This window comes from Rhea americana, unplaced genomic scaffold, assembly GCF_003343005.1.
Source record: "Rhea americana isolate MKP2758 unplaced genomic scaffold, rheAme1 scaffold_2, whole genome shotgun sequence".
NCBI classification, from domain to species: domain Eukaryota; kingdom Metazoa; phylum Chordata; class Aves; order Rheiformes; family Rheidae; genus Rhea; species Rhea americana.
In genome coordinates, this window is record NW_028186149.1 from 6957371 (window position 1) to 6979052 (window position 21682).

The 21682-nt window shown below is 42.9% G+C and overlaps 1 protein-coding gene across 1 annotated transcript in view; it reads right to left on the reverse strand.

Annotated features, from left to right (window-relative positions):
• Positions 1-8590, reverse strand: part of MAPK6 (mitogen-activated protein kinase 6) — a 32942-nt gene extending 24352 nt beyond the window's left edge. The window contains exon 1 of the mRNA XM_085303388.1: positions 8572-8590. The gene's annotated coding sequence lies outside the window, so the exon portion shown is untranslated. The remainder of the gene's footprint in view (positions 1-8571) is intronic.
• Between the last annotated feature and the right edge of the window lie 13092 nt (positions 8591-21682).

Below are 21682 nucleotides of genomic sequence, written 5' to 3' on the forward strand. Positions count from 1 at the left end.
TTTTTTTTTTTTTTTTGCCTTCAATGGATATCAGAAAAGTAGAAACATTTTCTAAAACTTCTACCATCACATTATGTGGCAAATATTCAACATTGCAAAAGCTATGTTAAGTTGTGTTTGTTATATCTTCAAGGCACCCAAACCTAAAGCTTTTGTTTTGATAACACAGAACTCTGGAACCACCTATTCTCCCTTAATAATCCATACCTTAGTGCGTTTTGCACCATCTATTTCCAAGATTTTCACTGCAAATATAAGAGACTAATTATTTTCTCTTTTTTTCCAACCCCATTATGTCTTTGTTTTCATTACAATTTTTCTAGGATCTTTCAGGTTTTCTTAACAGTTTTGATACGCTTGCAGGGAGGGAGTACATTTCTGAACAATTTGTTTTCTCATGAAAACTGGGTTTTGCCTGTGTGCCAGAAGCAGCAGACATTTTATAAATAGCCTTGGATAGATGACAGGAAATGATGCAAGATCTCAGTATGCGCCACTCCACAGAGGGCAACTGTCTGCAGTGCTCAGGAAAAGGGGACTTGCACCACTGACTACTACACAGAAAAAAAGATGCACGCATGCGTTGTTTACTGCATAGTATCGGCCTTCTAAAAGAGAAAGGATCTCTCCTTATTACAGCTGAAGCAAAAAGTGTATGTTTGCAACTATGCTACAATGAAAACCAGTAAAATTTTCTTACGAAGATGAAAAAAACGAGCAGAACTGTCTGAACTCACTGTTTTCTTTTACTCTACAGGAAGAGCTTTCACCTTCTTGCATGCTATAAATGCCAACAGATCCACTGGGGATCCTCCAGACCCTAACTGACACCAGACACTGGGATCATCTTCTTACCATGGCATTTCCCATCAACTTCAGCAAAGTCACTTCCAACCCAAACAGCTTTAAATGGGCCCCAATAATAGCTGCATAGGGGCTAATCTCTATTCATTTGATCCCCAAAACAAAGAATGTTCTTTGCAATGATAATATAAAATGGAGAATCGATTAACTACCTCATTTTGTTTATATCTACTGGTTTCCATGAAGGTAAAACTCAGTGATTTATCTCCAATAAATATTTTATTTGGAACACCTCTGCTAAGTCCATGGCAAAACTCTCAACAGCTTTGACTTCAACATACTGACTCCATCCTTCTTACTCACTGTCCCACTTCCAAATTGTTCATCTTCAAATCAGCAACAAGCATCTCTCTGTCTACTGCTTCTCTCTATCGGTCTACTTCTCATCAGGCTTTCACCCAACAGATGACTGATGAGCATGTTAGATATCCAACTACAAGCAATAGTGAAAAATAGGTAGTGGACCTCTCTAGCACCTCCTTCTGTCCTCTATATTTGAGCTCTCTGTGCTCATGCATTTCAGTTAAGTATTGTGCAAAGTTGGAAAGAGGTGGCCTTGGGAAAATTTACAGAACAAACCACTCTCCTTTCTACACCGCTAAGCATTTGAAGTGTGAGTGAGCATATGCAAACTCCTTTGCAGAGAGGCATCATCAYAACCAGCTACTCACAGCACTTTCTCCTACAGAGCCAGTGTAAGAGAGGCTAGCCCAAGACTCCGGCTGATATTCTACTTTAACCAAGAATTGTATATTTGATCTCCTTTCAGAAGTGAATAGTTTCTACCCATCATTTATAAGTTATCTGTTCTCCTGATAGACAGAACTGCCCAGAAGCATTTCCTGCCTATGAAAGGAGTAAATAATAYATGATATGTCTTTTCAGCTTTTGTACTAAGTGATTTTAATCATGATCTAAATTAATATAGGTTCAAAGAAAAACTTGACACTTTTGCATTAAAATATTAAATCTGACTGAGTTTCTGTTAGTTTTGAAACGTAAGATATATTACTTCTACCTGACCACTATGACAGACAGTGCTGGAAACTGGGTCATGCCATACTTTCTCAGGAAAACACTGCAAATAGGAATAGAATACTTCTGTCCATGTACACATTCCAGGAAGTAAAAGCAGACCCGCTTGTTCATACACTGTGTACGTCTGCATGAGGAAAAAAAAAGAGATTGAGAGGGTGCAAGAGAAAGTTGGCAAGGCTGTCACCGTTTGCAGTGCTCAAGGAGAGCTCTCATGCACAAGATCCAGCTGTTCTTGAGGATCACAAGCATTGAAAAAACAACTAGATTTTAAACACAGATTTGGTTCATTTCTGAATGTGGAAAGAAAACCTGTGTACCATTTCTGCCCGCTGACCCACAGGGAAACGTGTGTCAAGTGCCTAATCACTGAAGCACTGAAGAGCTTGCTCCACAGAGACATGCTGTTCATATATAGAGCTACTGGAGAATTCTTCTCAGAAATACCACCATAGGGCACCCTGCTCCGGCAAAATCACTCTAGCTGCAGTCCTAAACACAGGAAATTATCTACTATAGATAAACATTTCACTGTATAGTTAGGCCTAAATGTTCTTACACGATCTAAATAACAAGATGTATGTTGAAAGTGAGCTGGAATTAAGAAAGATTAAAGAGGCAGAGAAAATTTCCAATTTTTATTGCATCAGCACTCTCTTATCCTCAGCATATCTCTAAAAAATTCCTGCAACAACATTTGGTGAAAAGCTGTTAAAATCAAAATTTAAGAGATACTACACAGAGCTGAAACTATATTTAGGGAGGGCAGGAGGGAGAAGGGAAAGCTATTCCTCTCTCATAAACAAGCATTTAAGTCTCTATTAAAATAAAATCAGTTACTAAAAAACAATTTTATTTTTTAAAAGGGTACTAACACTTATCTCAAATTTATTCACACTGTTTGACCAGGACACTCCCAAAATAAAAGCAACTGAGATGATTTAAAGAAGGAGAGTTTCAACCTTTGGAACAATTCTAATTGCAATACATAGTTCTCATGATAGCTGCAGTTCAATAGGCTTTGATGTCATCGGATGTTCACACATACTCCATGACCTACTCTGTAGCATTGGCCCAGATGACAGCAAGAGCTGTAGCATGGATGGTATCCGTGATCTGATGTCCAGGTGGCTAGCAGAGCCACAAGGGGCTGAGAGAACCATTTCTGTTCCCTTGCAGCTATCATCACAGAAGTTAGGTGCACAAATCCACCAGAAGACTGAAGTCAGGCACTCATGTTCGGTAGTGGGAGGATATGTTCAACAAGCTCAAGCTAGGCAGTGGGATATTTTACGTGGTCACCCAACAGCAAGAAATCAGACTTCAATCACCAGACAACAGTGAGAAAACTCCTCCTGGTAGTCTGTATCCCGAAACAGTGACCAAGACAACAGACCACAGCTCAGAAACCCCTCATCTTTCCCCTGTTGTTAACTTTTCCAAGACAGAGAGCCTCGCTGGCTACAGACTGTCTTGGAAAAGACAAATCCCAGCAGCCAAGGATAGAAACAAGCCTCAGTCCTTGCTATCAAACCACCCTAACAGGGCTGGACAAAGAGYCCCACTACCTCTGTCCTGCTCTAAGGGTAACAGGAGGATTGATGCTCTGAAGCTTGTCTGTCACACAGACACTTTTCACTAAGACTTCAAAAGACAGTGCAATATCACTCAAAACCAAGTTGCTGTTTTTCCCTCAACCCAGAGAGATGTTGGCTGTTTATTTTTCCCCAACAGACAAACTAAGCTAGTATTTCCACAGCTGCATGGGCTGCCTAAATAGTTCCTAGTAATACAGAAAAAAGTGAGGTTATTATGGTCTGCGATAACATCCCTGTTTAAATAATTAAGGCAATTCATTCACTTGTAGTAAAAATGATTCAAGGACTAAGTGTACAATTTCCGATCAAAGTACTACCCTATTTATCATCCTAGGTCCAATGATATTTGTTAGTAAACAATACAAATGTAATCATTACTGGAAGATGGTAAATCAGTGGCAAGGCTTGAACAGTCCATGCTCAAGTACGAAATCTTCAGCCAAGAGCCTGTTGTAACAGCAGGGCAGGAATGGAAACTTTTGAACCTTTTCACACAGAGGAACATGAAAATTCATATGCCTGATTGCTCCAATATTTCAGATAGCAGGAGAACATAGGAATATAGGCTTTAATGTTGGCTAGCAAACTTCTCTGGCCTTTCAAGGGAACTATATTTGACATGMCAATCACAGTAATCAGAACAAGCTCAGTCTGCCCTGACACAGGTTTAGTGAATAAACAGATGCCTTTTTCTCCTCACAAGTGCTTTAGTGCTCTGCTTCATTCATTGCAGTGCTCACCTGATTAACAGTAATTGAATACCAAGAAAAAATAAAATCGGTGCGCTGCCCTATGGTTTATTCATCACACATTGCCCTAATCTGAGGATAGAACTACGGAGATTTTTTTATTTTATGGAGTTTAAGAGCTCTGCAAATACCCATTAGTTTGATTTCTTCAATCTGCAAGGCTGTCAGGATACTATTCCGCTTTCAAGATTGAGAATTGAGTCACAAAGATCAAGGTCACAGTAGCCTTTAATAACAGATACACAATTTAAGATTCCTAGAACTGATTTTTTGAGGTGATTGGTGCTTTATTCCACCTTTTCAACTTTTCAAACAACTTTTCAAAGTGCTTGGCATTTCTTGTACCAAGCACAGATCCCTGAAACTCAGAGTTTTCAGTGTTTGCAAATTATTCTAGGATTTGTCCAGGTAGCACGATTTTTCTCCAGCACCAGAGCATCCCAGAGCAGCTGTGTTTGCACCTCCACCACCTCAGGCTCTCCCGTCTCTCAGCTGTTCATCCCCTTTCCCTTGTCTCCTCCCGTTTCCCATCCAATTCCCAGCTTCCATGTTCTTTTCTCCTTTCCAGTTCAAACCTCATTTCTACAAGCTCTTTCCCCCAACCAATTCCATAAAAATTCCCCACCTATTTGCTACTTCTTCCATCCGCATATGAGTCAGGCAGTTTTCTCCAGTTTCTCACCTGGACCCAACAGGAGCCACTAAAAGCAGTGCATGGGAGGAACAGTCTCCTCATAATCAGTTAAGCAGCCCAAACTCGACACAGCCTGCAGCAACCCACAGATGCAGTCACAGGAAAATTTCTGTTCAGAAGTTCCTTAGTCAGAGCAAACTCTGCACCGACAGAGGAATTTATCTGGTACCACACCTGTCCAGTCTGCAAAAACTGAAGTCTCCAGTTCATAGACGTCAAGAGATTTTCCACAAAGATAAAACGCACATCTTTGATTCTGGCCATCCCTAGACCACATTTCAAGCGTGCCCTCTTATTCTGGAATAGGTACAGGCTTTTTAAAAACTATTTTTGTTTGTCTGTTTTAGGTTGGGCAAAATTGATGATCTCCTTCCAACATAGTTCTTGCAAAATGAAAAAACATTTGAGCTAAACTCTCAGACTTGGAATATACCCAGCATCAAACATTTCCATCCAAATAGTCAGTAGTTAGCAAAGCCACTGAGAAGCAAACCATAGTGAGCTCCAAGCAGTCCTATCGAGAGACAGCTCACCAGCCTCGCCAGAGCAAACCCATGGGTGCAAGCACCACAAGCAGCTCAGCTGTGCTACTGCCTTCACCACTGTCCTCCTACACATACACCCCCCACCACCACCACTTCTCCTATGGGCACAGAAACAGACACAGGCACAACACCTTTTCTCTGCCAGAAGCTACCCGGAAAGTCAACACTGGTGGTATTACATTTCTAGGCATCCTTTTTCTTACAGCCCCTCCAGGATGGACAGCCACTACCTACAGTAAGGTGGTGGTGAAAGAGTCTGCCCATGAGAGAACACACTGGGGATGAAAGAAGTGGCTCRTGCACTTTCAGACACTGGTAGGGCTGTTCACCAGGTCGGTGAGAGGCTGTTGACCAGGGAGGTGATGGAGCAGCCTACACAGTGGCACAAGCACTAGCCATGGTGGTGCTGCAGCTGTGCTCCAGCCTCTCCTCTTCAGAAGGGTACTTTGGGGAATGGACCTGGTCAATCGTAAGGGGGAGGAGACCTCCCCTAAATAAAGAGCTCACTCTCTAGGACAAAGTTTCTTTCTATTTTTTTTTCTCTGATTTACAGTTAGACAGAGTCTTTCCTACCACACTTGTGGAAATGTGTTTATACAATCTCCATCATCAGCTTCTCCATAATCTCAGTTTGACCAGTTGGAAGGACTGACAGAAAGCCACATGTGGCTGCATTCAGGTGTGGGAAATGATGGTGGCAGACAACATCCACCCAACTTTCTGATGGTTACAGGGGCTGTAATTTTTTTAAAAAAATGCATGCTCTCCTATGTGCAAAGTGCTTCAGGACCCCCGCTTTCTGCTCCATCCTATTAGGGAAAGCAGAATTTCACAAAGCTTTTCCCCAGCATGTCAAATCCAGGCTTCATGGCTCTGTTTGACAGTTTTACGAAGATGGCTGAGCAGAAGCAAACAGGTCACTGAGCAACAGAAATGCAGGACTCAGCACCCCAGCCCCGGCAGATGCATCAGGCCCAGGACATTTCCACAATCCAGAGGAGACCTTCAGAGGAGACCTCTCCCTTCACCACTTGCACCTGGGCTGGCCACTACAGCAGTGCATGCACCAGCCCCATCCTGCAGCCCGGCCGTCGCCACGGGCAGCCCGGCCAGCCGGGCCGGCACCCACCACCGCGCTCCAGGCTTCTCACCTGCAGACGGCACACAAACTGCTGGGGGTCCTTCAGCATAACGCTGACGGCTGTGCCAGGCAGAAGGCTAGGAGTACATCCTCCAGTCCTCTCTTTTGCTCTTCAAAAATATTTATTTATGCTGCCAGTGGTGGCAAAAAAGGAGTCTCAGTGCTCAGTCTACCTTTAGTTACATTTTCCCACGTGCAGAGATGAAGCTTTGACACTCCTCTCCCTCTGCAGAGCAAACGCGGCGTTTGCAGGAACAAAGCTACGCTTATGTAAGCTGCTGAGAATGCCAAGCTGAGCGTCTGACAGGAAAAACTTCTGCTAAAAACCTAACTCTTGTCTTTATTCTAGAGATCTAATCTATCTTTTGTGCATTCCTGACCTTCAGAAACTATTTTCATCTCATACGTTAAGTATAACAATCCTCTTAACAGGGGAACATTTTGTTAGAGCTTTAAATTGGGTTACGTAAATTATTTGTAGTTCTGACAGCAGGTTTCTCTTCCGTCCACAAGGACAGTTGTGAGTTGCTACAAGGTTCATTTGCAATCACTGCAGATAATCAGCTGAAGGGACTTTTTGAAATGCGATTTCACCTGGGGGATATGCTGCAAGTTGAACAAGGCTGCTTTAAAAGCAGCGATTTTGCCAAATAATTCATAATACAATAACTTCACATCGGGAAAATTAAATGAAAAATCCCTGACATGAACAGTAAGTTAAGAAAAGCAGTAATTTTCAACTCCCATAAACTTCAAGAGAAACAGAATGCAGATGGAAGAAATATAAATATATTTTTTTTAGAAAGGAAAAAAATATATAGATAAAGAAAGAGAGRGAGAAAGAGAGAGTGCACACTTAGCTACCTGAAAGTCAAATCCTGCTCGGTACTGAGCATGTCCCAATCCATTAGCTTACRACTGCTGGCTACAATGGGAATTGCAATCAGTCGGGATTGGGCTCTTTGCATCCAGTTATACACTTGTTCAGAAAAAAGCACAGAGTGGAAAAATTATTCAAGAAATAACAATACTACTTTTAACACCACATCAAAGAGCTCAGTGATTGTAGAAACAAACTTTTCAATACTCTACTTTCGCTCCTCTCCCCACCTCCCCTAACCAGCAATGTCGCTACACATTGAAGGGAATGCGTTCTCGGACAGTGGAAAAGTCTCCTTCCTCCTTTTCTCTGGTCACTGTAAAGACTGACTGGGAAAAGGGTTTCTACCCATTTCTTCAGGAGTGGGAAAGGAAGGTATTATTCATAAATTGGGTCATATTCAATTTTTGGGGGGCCCTCTACGGAATTTATGAGCCATAAAATAAAAAAATAAAAAAATAAAACAGCATTTTGTTCAACCTTATAACACTGATTCACTATAACAAAGTTTTAAAATGGAAAATTTCAAATCAAAATATTCATTTTAACATCTTTATAAGTGCATTCCAGATTTTTTCTCCCTATCTGACAAAAGCAGTGAGTTGAATCTTCYGGAGAATATTTTATGTTGGTATTTTCAATCATACTGGGTTCGTTTATGCTCTTCTAAGTATTATTTTTCTTTTGTATCCCCTCCCCTTCTCTCTTTTATGCTATTTTCAGCAGTCTTTACAGATTTGTCTCATGATTTTATTAGAAGTATTAGTAGTCTCTCTTACAATATTGTATCTACTGAGAATGCAACGTATTAATCCTTCCTCGTGCAATGTTAGATATTTTTCTGAATTATCTAAAGATACTAGCTGACTAATATATAATGATTTACAAAAAAGCACTCTGTGTAATCAGGTCTCCAGACAATATATTGTTATTTTAGTAATTCTCAGAGAGAAAGGGATGTTGGTTTCAAATGTTAGTTAGAAAGCTTGATCTTAATTCCTTATACTTTTCTCCTCTCTAAACAGACAGGTCTCATAGGAGAATATACACAGACATTTAACTTACCATTACTGAAGCCATCTTTTGACTTCCTCAGTATCATTAATATTTAAGCAGAAAGAACAGAACAAAACAATTATCCTAATGACATCACACCAAAATAAATAAAATAATTTTTTAAAAAGTCATCCAGGAGTAGTGAGAAGGTCGACAGGAAAATGCTAGTCAGAAATAGCTGTGATGTGAGGAGAGGGGGAAGGTTATGTTTCTGTGATACGAGTAGTGCACAGCTGTCACTCTAGTAATAATTCATCATATTAATATTTAAATGAGAGGAGGAGGAGGAGAAGGAGGAGGAACAGGAGGAGGAGGAGAAGGGCATGAGGTTGTGTGTGACTCAAACACCAATCCCTCCCTGTCCTTAAGCAGAAAAATAGGCCACCAATATAGAAAGAGTATTAGGAGGTACACAGAGGGAAGGTTTGTTTTCATTACTGCTTGAATCCGAGTGGGCAAACTGGTTCCCCCAAAAGTCTAGAAATAACACTGCTTTTACTACTGAAAGTTAAATTCAGTTTCCCCTCTCAGACAAAGCCGTCACCCATCAAACAAACCGAGCGGCGCTCCAAGTTTGTGTAAGCTGTTTCTTGGATTTAAGTACAATTCCAGAAAGCGCCTACACTTCATGCAAAGAGCAGGGGGAAGCCTCAGCTGACCCGGGCAATCGCAGAGCTGCACTTTGCCGTTCGTTCGTCTACAGACGTGCTGGGTAAAAATAACCTCTTTAGCCAGCACATACTTACTTCCAGGCTTGTTCCCTCATCTTGGCCCATCAGAGTCTCTCACCCAGGAAAGCTGMGGAAAGCGGTGGCGCCTCGGGATGGGCCAGCCAGACTGCCGTCGGGAGGAGCGCCGCGAGCCGCCCGGCCGCGGGCAGAGCTCGTGCAGCCGCGAGCACCCGAGCAGCGGCACCGACACCGGCAGGCTGGGTGCAAGGTGGGGAGCTGCTGGCACAGGCATAGCCCAGAGGTGGGTGGCATCTCCTGCAGGAGAGGAAACCTGACCATGTTTGGCAACATATAAGGTTGCACAACTTTATCCAACAATTCCACATAAACACCGCCTCTCACATGCTAGTTTTTCAGAGTTTGGGGTTTCTTTTTTAAGTCTACATAACTTCTCTGTTAGCAGAGAAACTGTTACTGTTGACGCCCCTGGCTGAGCATCACACGGTTGGCTATGTAAATATATAAAGGTAACAAGCAACCATTTAACAAGAAATACAGACACAGACTCCAGAAATGGCCACAATGCTGAAGAACAAATAGCTTATAGCAGAACAATTCCACCCTCAGCCCAGGGCTCAGCGTGAAAATACAAGGAACATAAAGTGTAACTGTTAAGAGATGCCAAACTCATGCAGTAACATCAGTTCCCATCACATCAAGACAAATTCCTCATCAGAGGATTACTATTTTCTCCTATTTGAGCAGAGACATTTTTCTCCACCTTCATTTCATTAGGCTAATCTTACAAGATCAAGTTTGCAAAAACCCAAGTTAATGTTGATGCTATTTTTAGCTGACTTATACAGGGTTTTATTTGCTGAACTCAATACAACAAGAAATATGTTATTAATACATAGTAGAAAACACCATTCTCCAAGGCTTTCTCCATACACACTGTCAGTGTCCTGGTAGAGTGACCATTTTAGTGGTCTTCATAAATTGTCATAAAGACTTAAAGCAGAATCAGAAACCCTGGGTACGCGGAAAACCTGGAGGAATGGAAAGYAGTCATCTAGACTGCTCACAAGAGTAGATGAAAGGGGTCTTTGGAAGGATAACCATTACTCCATATTAGCAACTACAGTAAAGTAGGGGAAGTTGGTCTCATCTTCAGATTTTGGGAACACTGGAAGTCCAGAGCTTTCACACTGGCCTTCACCCCTGGCAGAGCCCGCTCTCCCGCTCCCCAACCACCACTGCCTCAGGTGCAGATGCTCCAGGATAGTCTCAATGCAAATACACGAAGGGAATAAGGAGGCTGGAATTAGCCATCCTATTAGCCTATTAGCACTCCCAGTTGTGACTCGCACTTTCCAGTCACTTGGAATGGCAAAATGTAACTTTCCCATTCCTCGAGCTTCTGTGTCACCTTCTAGTGACAGTTCCAGCCTCTCATAAAGTATCCACTGAGATAATCTGCAAGGGTGATGACAGCTGGCACTCCCACAGCTGCACCATTACTARCAATCGGAGGGCTCAATCTTCTACCAACATGAGTTGTGTCACTGGCCACTGAAGAGTCAAGGGAAAATGCTGGGAGAAACAGAGGGTCCCTAAAGGAACAAACTTCCCTTTCTACATGAAGGTATTGGGTCTGGCCCACTGGGGTTAAACTGGAATGCAAAGTATTTGCTGCTCCTTCTATTAGTAGCACCAGAGATGATTTAAGATAAAGACAAGTTGGCTCCTTTCCTTCTTGCTCATCCACCTCCACAATGTATACACACACATACTATTTCAGAAGCAATATCCTCCTTGTGCAAGCATGCACGTACCATTGCTAAAATAATCCGCAGAGCAACCTCCAGTTTTCCCATTGATTTTCAGGAGCCTGAAAAGGTTAGTAAGACGAAGAAGCCTCACTGTCTTTCCTCCTTTCTTTTAGCCTGCACTTTAAAAAGCAACTGCATGAACACATTAATACAGATTAACAAGGAGGGAAGACAAATGTACAATCCTAAATTAAAAAAGGAGCAGTGGACAAAGGTTAAACAGTCTTTGCAACCATTGAATTAATTGAGGGTGAATGTGTGATAGAAGATAAACATTTTCAGGAACAGATTGGATCAGCTGACAGTTTTAATAGCTTCTGTAAAATGTCATATTGCAATAGCTTTTATACTATCTTCAAGGGCAGCTATCAATTTCCAGCTGGGCTAGGTGGCAATTGGATTAAAGTACAAACTGAGAAGCCCAGAAGTTCAGGCTCAGATCTGTTCTTTCTCCAGCCACAGAAGAAGTTGCTAATTTAATCCAAATCCATAATCTTAGTTCAGAAGAGGCTCAAACCTGTATTAATAAGTAGCTTTGAGGTCAAGGCTTTTCTCATGCTTTGTCCAATGTCTCCCCAAATTCCACTCCATTCCAGCCTACGATCTTAGCTAAAAACAAACAAAAAACCCCCTCCATCCATTTTTTATATTTTGTTTGTAAAATATAACATTAAAAAGAAATTCCTGTCCAAAGGAGGCTACCTGTAATTTCTTAAGCACCATTGGGTGACCTTTTGTGCTAAGACTCCCTTCCTGTAAATTTGGCATAGCTTCCACTTAGCTTGGAGAAGACTGAGTACTTAATTCAAACATTCGGCAATTGCAAACAGCTCTGTTGCTGAGTCTTATTTCAAGAGAAGTAACGACTCAGGAGATACCATGTCTTTCATTCATTTCTCTGATAACTAAACMTCAGGCCATAGCACAAGTCCTGAGCAGCTCACCGGAACAGAAGAGCCCACAGCAAAGCTGAGCACCAGACTTGCCCTAGGAAGATCCTTAAGAGAGGGATCAGTGTGAAGAGCTGCACTGGCACCAGAAACCCTAAGCCCTCACCAAACACAGATTCCAGTTTAACTACTAGCACTAGGTTTTAAAGTTAAGATAATCAGGTGCAGACTGCTGAGCCCAGCCAAGATGTGGTCTGCACATTTTTAAGTTTTCTTTAACCAGGCAGATGCCACTCTCTTGGCCATTCCAGACGAAAACAAGCTGTCATGCTTCTCAGTGCCTACACAAGTGGCCTTCCTCCATTCTGGCTCTGAAAAGGCTACGTGGTCTGTTTGAATAACTAACAAATGCTCTCATCAGTGCTGTGGCTAGCTGAGATTTCAAGTAACAGCAGCAAAACTTACACAGTTGTTCATCATCAGAAAAGAAGGGTAAGCTTTTTATATTCTAAACTTTATAAAGTGATAAAGATCTATGAGTCATCTAACATGCAGTTTATCTAGAGACAAATAGTGAAAATAGAGCAGGTAGTTTTGCCTCCTTTTTTGGGGGGGGGGGAGGTGGAAACAAAAAGAAACCTAAGAAATTAGTCAGGAAAACGAAGGCTGCTGAAGATACTGAGGAAACTGAGCACAAGGCTATGGCTGAAGACTGCAATGAGAGCTTCCTCAGTAATTTTATTTCCCTGACAAAAGGCTAGATCTTAGGTACCCTCAAGTGGCTCTTATCCACAATGAGGATCTCTGTATTTGGCCTATTCATATTTAGCATTTCCCTGCATTTGGTCCATGAAATCAGGGGGCTTGATATTTTTACCACTGCAACCAATGCAAAAACCTCTTCTTGCCTTTTAAGTGCTTGATTCTGCCTTCAGGCCTCAGCGTCTTTAAATCCTTCCTTTCCCAAACATAACTGACTGATGGGAGTGTGCATCCCAGGGGTCAGATTTCAGTTCCTGACCCAAATATCCACCCTTAACTTGGCAGACATCCCAACAGTTTCCCAAAGAATTTTCCTTGGGAGTGTTTGGAAATCCTCCTGATCAATAAATAATTTCTACCAAGTGAAACGCTAACAGAGCTGTTCCACTCAGCGAACTCTACAGTGAAACATTAACCCTCCTCCCTTCCCCATGGTGGCCGAGGCMGATTTGCTGCTTGGTGACCCACGAGCGACCTCACTGCACACCTACTTCATGTCCAGTATTTAGTTACACAGGATCTACATTTAAAGAAACAGATGGGAAAAGCAACTTTAAATTTTTCCCTGACTCTAATGGGCTTTGTACTCAGTGAGAGGAGGCAGATGATGCCAGGACCACCTCATTCTAACTCTAGGATGCTTGTTCTTTTGCTTCTTCTACCGATGTTTCCATTCAGGAGGTATAAGTCATGTTCTTTGTTTCCACAGTCAGCAAAAGAATATGAAAATGGAGAGGAAAGAGCATATCTTGATTTTAACTCTGAATTCTCTTTTGTTTGGGGGGGGGRAAGGGGGCGGAGGGGGGATCATTGCTGCCCCTGGAAGCTGTTCTTAGGTAGCAACTCCACACTGGGGAGCTCAATCCAGTCCATCTGCTCTGCACAAAGGCTAGTGCACACTGGTGCACAACCTCTACACTGCAGCCTTGCATATCACACACCACCAGGCTCCTCCTGCACCGGACTCAGCCTCAGTTTGTCTGCAACCCACACACAATCCCACAACTGGTGGCCTTGCTTGGTGCAAGGGGCACTGCCTGCTAGTGTGCAGGGATCTTGCCCCATCAGCACACTCTGTCAAGCTGCAGCACATACTGCTGAGGAAGGGCAGGAGGAGAAGAAATGCACTATTAAGGAGCGAAGGCCAGATGCTCTCTGCAGAACCAGCAGCTATGTGGCCCCAGTTCCATGACATGGGCACATATCCCAGGAAGAACTCCCTGGACACAGCCATGCCCAGGAGTCAGCAGCACAGCACAGGCAAGCCCACTAGCATCACTCTCATTTCAGAGGTCTCTGAGGCTGAGCCTGACATGAGTGGCTTCCATGCAGGATAGCACATACTTAAATGTCATTTTTTGTTCAGCTGCGCTAGAGGACGGACAAAGCACAAATACCCTTTCTCTGCTGGTAGGAACTATATCACTGGAGACATTAGACGTGTCAACCCACTAAACTCCAATTCACTGCAGTTACAGTCCCCGACACATTCATCAGTTCCCTGTTTCACACCTCCAGCTCCTGCTGCTGGCAACATGCCAGCAACCCTGATCCTACCATGTTGCACTGACTTCCACAGCATGAGATATCCACTCAGGCTGCCACAAATCCAGTCCATTACCATAGTGACTGTAACCTGACATGGAGAGCCAAGGTTTCAGGATCTGCCAGGAGTGCCTTTGAATGCCTCAGAGCATCCTGGAACTCACCAAGATGGAGGACACGACCAGGATCATCATTGCCTACTGAACAGTCTGTATGGCAGCAACCAGCATCCCTGAGTCGCTGTAGGAAAGCTAGACATCCTGGGAGATCCTTCCTCACTCTCACAGCCTCAATAGAGATGGCTTGCCCAAAAGAGGATCATGCCAGACATCACAGCAGTGCATGAGCAGAAACGACCTCACCTAGTATCCTAATCGCCACCTATGCCTCTAAGCTCTTCTCTGTTCCTTCCTTCCAACCTCACCCTCTGTTGACTAGTTTCTCTGCACCCACAATTCCCCAATCCACAATTCTCTCTACCTCCACCGATGATAATATACAGTCTGGCTATGCTGACAACACTATTTACCCATGCTAGCAAGTCCTCATGCAGAAAGGGGGCTCTGTTCATGACCCTGCTCTTTGGGTACAAACTGAGTAGAGCATAAGCATGTTCCTTCTTGCCTCTTCTCTAAAGAAGCCAYCTGGCTTTACCCACAGCAGAACTGTCCTGCACAATTACCCAGATCGAGAGGCCTGCATGACTTTGCCACGACTCTGCCACCAGCCCAGAGCTATTTTGTAACCAAAATGCTTCACTCAAGCAAGAGAAGTTGTTAGAAATCACAGAAAAGTACAGAAGAACATATTTTACACATAATTGTATATAAAAGTACAGAAGAGTACAAAGTATAGAACATATTGTGGAAAGTGCTGGATAAGGAGATATAAGCCATTTTAATGTGCTCACAAAAGGCACTAATTCAGGAAAAAAAGATGGTTTTCATTAGAAAACAAAATAAGACAAAATCCTCTTTTTCTTCAATGCAAGTAGACTGCATGGCCTCCTGCAGAAAAGCTGTTACATTTCTGGTGGCTGACACACCATTGACAGTGCTGCACTAGGAGAAAGAAAAAAAGCCAAAACAAACAAAAAACCCCACTCTTACTCAGAAGTCAACCCTCTAACTGCAACCTGCACACATTAGTCACAGCACAATCAGGACAGCCAAGGAAAGATTAGGTCAACTTACTGGAACAAGCTCACATAGCTCAGAGCCCACATTTCCCTAGAGAGCCCCTAGCTTTTACCAGGGCTGGTCAAACCCAGCATAGCACGTCCCTCTGAAAGTCCTTTCTCTCCCCGTCATGCTCCAGTTTCCATTTGGAGTTAGTGCTCCCAGTGGCCCTGGGCCAAGAACTCCCTGAGAGAGACAGGGAACAAAGTACATGCCATGTCCTGGTCAGGCTCCTCCAGGTACAAAGTAACAAAAAGCCATGGAGCTGCCCTGTGTGTCTGGACTTGTGACTAAATTTTTTGTCTGTCCATCTGAAAGCTCATTAAGAATTGTCCAGTATTCATCTGCAAGTCTCTTTAGAAGAAATTCAAAGGAAAGGCCATATGGCCCTCAGTTGTCTTGATGTCCAAATAACACCTCTACTCACCAGTACCTGACCTTGGTGCACCCACCACCAAAGCTGAGAATGCTGTGGATTAGCACCTAGGCCAAGGTAAGGTCACCTGCTGTGACTATCCTGTCTGCTGGGTACTGCCCACCTCATGAGTTCTCAGCCTTTTGCCAGCTCAGCATATACAAGTCTTCAATGGAACTCTCTATGGGATACTTTCTGGGTGGCATCTCCCTCTAGAACTTATGGCTGAGCTCTGGCTATGCTGACAAGATTATTTACCCTTGTTAGCAAGACCTCATGCAGAAAAGGGGCTCTGTTCATGACCCTACTCTTTAGGTACAAACTGAGTAACGCATGAACCAACTAAAGTCATCTCAGCAACTTGGATGGTAAAACATTTAACCTTAATATACCAGCAATATACAGTCCTATAAACTTTGTGAAGATAGGTGACTGCATGTAAGAGATGGTATTAGTGCCTGCTGTGCAAGGCCAAGTGTGAGACAGAAATGTATATGGAGCAATTCATCCTGCTGTTTACAGACTTGACTTTTGCTTAGCAATTTATCCCATGAGGTTTGGATGTGTATATTCAGAGGCAAGAAGCACAACATCCACAGATACACTGCCTCAAACACTGAGATGTTCCTGTGGCATCCTCACTGTAACTGGCTTAGTCACGATCCTGTAAAAGAATAGTGCTTAGGACTGGTGAAGGCAGCAAAACTGCACTCAGGAGCTCCGCTTCTTGAGTAAACAACCGGGACAGAGAGGGGAAATAGGGGAAAAAGGGAGGGGAAAGAAGGACAGAAGAAAAATTCAACAGAAGCTGTATTGTATACGAGGATCAGGAGCTTAACGTGCCATAAAATCCTCTGTATAAATGTTCTTGCAGTAAAATAGAATAGCAGCTACTCTCAGGGAAACTGGAGCTACCCTTAGCTTAATGATTATTACAAATAACCAGAATGATGAGGTACTTTTTCTTTTTAAACCAGATGCTATCATTAGTGGAATGTACCTGTATACTTGTGGAATACTCTAGATCAGTGTATCAGGTTCAAATGGAAGTTGTTTAATATATTTATACACCCAAGCTGGATAGAGTTTTGTTCAATAATGATTTCTCATGGTGAGATAAGGGACAGAACTGAATGAAGCCATTAACTGTCAATCAAACCCACTGGTTTATTCATGACTCTCCTAACCCTTGGGAAAGGATAACGAGTTTAGATATCTCTCAATTAAAGCTTTCATGGACCACCTAGTCACCGGCTTGCTTTCAATATCTTACTTTTTAAAACCTTTTGTCCTTGTCTACTGAGTTTACTACAAGCAGAGCTGGAACAGCATTATGCTTTATTTAATCCTTGCTTCTGCCACAAGGTTAGCCAACGTACCAAGTCTTGCCCCACTTGCTCAGACAAAATCTCACTGATTGCAAAGATGAATGGGGCTCATTTTCTCATTTTGTCTCTTGGGACAAGAAACTTYGTTAATAATGCTGCAAGTCACCCACGGCTCATACGCACTCCTCGAGCCTTCCAGCTCTACCTGTTCCAGAGCAGATTTCCTGTATCATGGACAACTTCCTCTTTAAACAATCATTCGTTTCCTTCCCACAGACAGGTGGACTTCTAAATACCTACAGTTCTGCCTCATTAGCCCCGTATCTTCTCAGGAGGTCACAAGGGAATAGTGGAAGCTAAGAAGTAGTGTGTAAGCAGCCAAACAGCTATTCTTTCATCAGAGCAGCAGTGAAGTCAGCCCTGTACAGATCTACAGAGGAAGCTCTGCCTTAATAAGCTTAGATCAGAGTCCAAATTAGATGGAAACATGCCAGTTAACGAGTTCCAGTTCTTGCATGAAGAGTTCACTGAAGGAGGACAAATGGAGCAGTGTCCCTAGCCCCAGCTCGGCAAGTTGAAGAGCTCTGTTCTTCTAGATGCTCCATTTATGTATTTTAGAGATGGATACATATACATACACACACATATACACACACACACAAAATGACAGCAAAAAGATATCACAAATCTGGCCTCCCAATCTGGACTGGGATCTCATATCAGACAGGCTCCCCCCCTGTTCTGAAGTATTTAGATCTTCATTCAGCTCCTTACAGGACAAAGCTATGACAAGAATTCAGAGCGAGCACTGGGTACTGAAACCAACATTAATTCTCCTCTTGGAGCTAGGAATGCAAAGGAGGAATGAAGGAAAAGAGCCTATGACATGTACTTGGTTAGCTTGTTCCCCTAATCATGAATTTCAGCCCAGACTTTTCCAAAAGACACTGCATTGAATAAAGGTCACAGTTGCATCCATCAGATGAGATGATGGGTGCAGATGAGAAATCCTCTCATAACCCAGCACGCAGCCAAGGCATCTCACAGGTTCCTACCAGAAGTACAGGGCAAGGGGGAGGGAAAGAAAACTACATCTGTGACCTGCCAACAGATTAACATTTAAATAAGATCGAGCTCCAACCAGAGCATGCTGACAGCCTGTGCCGAGAGCAGCAGCAGCACATTATACAACCCTCTCAGAATCTAGGCTTGATAGGAGATCAAATACTGCACACACAGCAGGAGCAAAACCGACCTGGGAACCAGCAACAGGTCCACAGTCGAAGARACACAAGTCAAGAATCTCCAGGATTCAACCACTCTATTCAATACATGCAACCAAAAGGACCAAAAAGTCTGCAGGGTCCTACAACTACCGAGCAGCTGGCCTGCAACAGGCCGTACTGCTCTGTACCGTCATCCCCACTAAAGAAAGTTCATGGTTCCAGGTTTCTTAGATCTGGTACCTAGATGTTCAAGTTTACAGCTCATGTTTCCTAGAATCATTGGGAAGTTTGGGCCTAGGACTGAAATCCCAGGCTCATATCCTTTTTCGTGTTAAAACAGCCAATAATGACAAAAAGGAACAAACCCTTTACCTCTACCCTCCCATTCCTGGCTTTCTCCACAGGTCCTGCCATCCCTCTCAYGCCTCTCCCAGCACATCTCCAGACAACTCTCCTGGTCTTCAGTAGAGCCCTTCAGATGTGAAAATCCCATTCCGGTGGGAGCACTTTTGCTCTGCCATGCTGGCATTATCCTGCTCCTTGCTGACCTCCCCACAGACCAGGAGCCTTCGTGGCAAACATCTTCACCTTCCTCTCCATGGCCAGCATCCCTGCGAGAGCTGATGCACTCAAAAGCTTTACCAGCCAACCACCCAATTGTGCATCGCAGGGTTTCACTTTTGCACAGACTCAACCAGGTAGGTTAGCTGTGGCCTATTTGTGAGTGCAGCTTTTGGCGTAACAACCACACATCAGTTAGAAACTCCTCAGATAAAACTGTCTTGAAGTAAGGCTTTAAAGGGAGAACTGAGAGAAGAAAAAGGAAGCATGCTACCTCTTAAAGTAGGCCAATCATATGTMGTACAGGCCAACATCTCTGAATATCCATGAGCTGTCAACATTTCTGCTAGCACTAAACATAGATCCTTCTACGTGAGGATGAGGTTATTTGTCTTAATTGCTGCATCTGTTTGCTGCACATGGGATAAGAACTATGAACTTTGCTAATGCTTGTACMTGTACTCTAGGAGCTTTCTGCTCCTTCGCCTTTGTCATGACTCTGTGGCTAAACACCAGGCTGCTTGCCTTTGCTCAAGCCACGTCTTTGCGTCTCCCCGTTTGGAAATTGCATAAGCCATGCTGGCAGTCTGTTTCACTCGCTCCTTTTAGTGGCCTGTTCTCCTGCTCTGTTACAAATAGGGCAATGTTCCCACTGCAGGACACAACGGCAACGTGGTTCCAGCTGGTGCATCAGGAACGGCTATCCCAGCCCCGGCAGCTGGACTGCTACTGCCCGACAGGCTCCACTGCTCACATGCGCCCCTCTGCCACTCTCGGGCAGCTCACCTCGGCTGCAAAACCACAGAAGYCCAAACGTGTTGAGCAGGTTCATGTCAAAATCTGACTTGACAAACGTTATTTCAATCCTTGGAAAATTTGGGAACATTTTTTTCCCTCCTCTGGTTTGGATCTGCTGCTCCCTCTCTTGGGAAAAAAAGCCTTTTTTGCCTTTCAGCCACAGTTCAGTGTCAGAACAGTCAGAAGCTGCTCTTTTTCTTTCTTTCCTTTTTTTTTTCTTCTACAAATCACAGAGAAAAGAAAACCACAGAGGGAAGACAAGCCTTAAATCAGCATTGGAGATTTGGCTACTACACTTCAGTTCTCTTCTTTTATCTTTTAACCAGTCAGATATATAGCAAAGAAATGCTTAAAACATGCTTAAATATATTGCTGAATTAGAATTAAAATAATATTTAGACTCTTTATTGAAAAAGTTATTTTTATACTTCAGTTATGCTGTTCAGTTAAACAGTATATAAGTGAAACATAGCCTTTTTCCAGCATTTTGGATGTCGATAGCTCTGTAGGAGAGAATGCATTTCTTATCTCTAACAAGATACATCTTTCATCAAAGACAGACACTGTTGGCCTGAGTGATAAAGAACAGGCAGTCACATTTTCAGAAACAACACCGACAGGCAATGGGGCATAAGCTCCCAAGAGTCAGATTGCCAAAGGCGGTTTGGCAACTGCCTGCAATCCTAAATACTTTTAAAACTCTAGTCCGAAGGCAGTCTAGATGGAAAAAAAGCCTTGACATTATAGCTTTATCTGTAGCACTAGTTTTTCTCAGTGCAATAAAAATGACAAATTTTCCTGGTAAGAGTAATTTTGCTGGCACAGCATCTCTGAGTTCAGTAAGTAAAACAATCTAAACAAGAAAACAAACTGTATTGATTTAATTATACATCTATAATAGGATTCTGATGATACAGAAATGGTATCAGTGAAATCTTCTCTTTAACTAGCATTTCCTTATTAGCATAAGCTTCTAATTCAGGCCTGGCCTTACGGACTTATGGGAGACATTGAAGCTGCAAGTCACTTTGTGCTGTAGAAATCTGTAGCCACCGTCCTTTGCAGATGCAGCAGCCAGGGCCTCCTGCCACACAAAACAGAATCACTTGCTCTGCTCTTTTTTTTTTTTTTTTTTTTTTTTTTTTTTTTAAAAAAAGAGGGAACTGCTTGCTTGATTTTAATTTTTTCCTTACAATAGAGAACAACCCTAAAGAGTTTTGCAGACAGCTTTTCAGAATAAACACACAAGGTCATACTCATGTGGGGAGGGAAAGAACAAGCTCTGCTTCACAGAGACAGGAAATTACTGCTTGTGGGAGCAGGAAGTCCCAGCACCGCAAGCAGCAATTCCCAAGGAGCTCCYAGGCGAAGGCGGCCGGCGGCTCTGAGCCCGCGGCTGGATGTGTGTGCCTGGAGCAGGTAGCAGCTATTCTGCATTTTCTGAATCAGTTCAGCATCGTGCCCTGTCAGAACAGCAGCTTTAAAGCCAAACTTTGTGGTTCATTTCTGAAAAGTGTTTTATTAAGAACAAAAAGAAAGACTTACATTTGAAGTTACTTACCCATAGGTTTATGTTTTAAAAATCCTCACAGGAATAATAATACTGTAGGATATGACCCATTTAGGTATAATACTTAAGTGGACTATAATCCCACATTATTTTATATATATATATATATTCATATGTATGAGATGAAATCCTATATTAATTTCTATAGTTAATGACCAAGAGGTTAGCCAAGGACAGAAAAGGCAGCCTCCATTTAGATAAATGCTCATCTGAGTTTCAACACTGGTCAAACAGGAAGTTTGCAAATTAGGCCTAGAGGAATAATTATAAGAAGTTTACCTTAGTGTTAAAATGTCCTTCCTTGCATTTTGTCCTTGAAGGGCAGATGATTGCATGCAATCAAG